At 43.7% G+C, this 1851-nt stretch overlaps 1 long non-coding RNA gene across 1 annotated transcript; it reads left to right on the top strand.

Moving 5' to 3' along the window:
• The first annotated feature begins 798 nt into the window (after window positions 1-798).
• Window positions 799-1444, top strand: LOC117489935. The gene is made up of 3 exons (XR_004556637.1): window positions 799-848; window positions 938-971; window positions 1407-1444. It is a non-coding gene; the product is annotated as an uncharacterized LOC117489935 (long non-coding RNA).
• Window positions 1445-1851: the final 407 nt, after the last annotated feature.

Raw genomic sequence — 1851 nt, 5'->3', positions numbered from 1 at the left:
CTCAATACTGTGGGCAATCCCCACAGGAGCACTTTGGGGTGAAGTGTCTCAGGGACACAACGACATGCTGACTGCAGTGGGGTTTGAACCTGTGCTCCCCTGATCCGAACACCAATGCACTTATCCACTGCGCCACACACCTCCATCCTTTACTCAAGTAGAAGTACAGATACTCGTGTTTGAAATACTCTGGTAAAACTTCTTAAGTAAAAGTAAAGAGGGCTTTGAAATGTACTTAAGTAAAAAGTACCCATAACTACCAGCTGTTTTAAAGAGTACCTGACCTCCCTTTATATTAATAGAACAATAATGTCATTGTTAGCTAATGAATGTTTCCATGCTGAACAACGGCAACATTTTCATTGGTCCCTCTTCTTTAGAGAAGACCAGGAAATGATGGATACACGGATCGTGTTCAAATCAATAGGCACGCAATGACTCTAAATAATAATGATCACGCCACCAAACACACATTCAAACTAAAGGAACCAGCCTGTTTGGGAAATGTGAGAAGTAGAAAGTACAGGTATTTGTGTTCAAAATGTAAGAAGTAGAAAGTACAGGTATTTGTGTTCAAAATGTAAGAAGTAGAAGTAAAAAGTGATCAGAAAAATAAGTAGTGGAATGTACTTAAGTACAGTAACGAGGTATTTGTACTCCGCTACTTCCTACCTCTGACCAACGTGTATCTCTATATTCAGAGCACCCAGTATAAGACGGTGGAGCGGGTGGTGCAGACTCTGAAGAACCTGTGCTGTGCTCTGGACGAGACGGAGACCCAGGCCATCACTGAGGCCATCAAAAGGCTGAAACACTCCGTCAACTTACCCCAGACACGCTCCCCCAAGGTGGGCTAACACTCTGCTTCACACGTTCATACAGAGCGTTGTTTACATGTTAGGAAGTGTTTGTAAGATCAACTTGTTTTGCTTTGCAGATGGGGTCCACATCGTCTGGTCAATCGTCAAATGGTACGTACACACAGTCACACTCCACCTCCACTTATTTAATTTAAATGTGATTGTTGCAGCTTATCATGTCAATGTGGTGCAAAGATGCATTACAGACAGAAATAACTTTTAAATAAAGTCACTGTCAAGTGTCTAAGGCTATTTAAAGACTATGTGGCTTATTCTATTACGGTATGAATCATTCAAAGCTTCATAGCATCATTAATGCTTGCATTAAAATTGTAAAAACGTTTAATTTGTATCTATTTGTCCCTATCATGTCCTGAGAGCCCTCCATCCCCCAATTGCTAGTGCCTTCACCATTTAAAATGTTAATAGTCAAATCAAAGGTGTTCCCCGTGTTCCTCCTGTTGTGTGCCTGCAGAGACAGATTTGGACAATGTTGTGTCGTTGTTGCGATTAAACTGATCTTGTATCTTGCTTATTTCACCTTAGGAAAGTGGGCACGCGATGACAGCTTCCTTGACACCATCATGGCGATGGCCCGCCGTGCCATAGTCAGCAAGGAGAATGAGGACCTGCGTGCCAAGGAGATGCACGACGAACGGCTGCTGCATTCACACAAGGCCCAGGAATCGGGCGACCAGCTGCTCATGGTGCCAGGTGGAGCAACAAAATACCTTTCAGGCTGGGCTTCTGGCAGTGCTAAGCGAGCTGATTAAATCCAACAGGCCTTCAATACAAAAATTAAGAAAAACTTGTCGTTGATAAACTGTACAATGACTTGTTGGGAGGCGTGTGGTGCAGTGGTCTGGTGCGTTGGTGTTCGGATCAGGGGAGCACAGGTTCAAACCCCACTGCAGTCAGGATGTCGTTGTGTCCCTGGGCAAGACACTTCACCCCAAATTGCCTACACCTGTGACAGTTAATTTTGTATTAT

Source organism: Trematomus bernacchii, unplaced genomic scaffold (genome assembly GCF_902827165.1).
Source record: "Trematomus bernacchii unplaced genomic scaffold, fTreBer1.1, whole genome shotgun sequence".
NCBI classification, from domain to species: Eukaryota; Metazoa; Chordata; class Actinopteri; order Perciformes; family Nototheniidae; genus Trematomus; species Trematomus bernacchii.
Note: the sequence above shows the minus strand (reverse complement) of the source record. Positions and strands in the feature narration are given on the sequence as shown.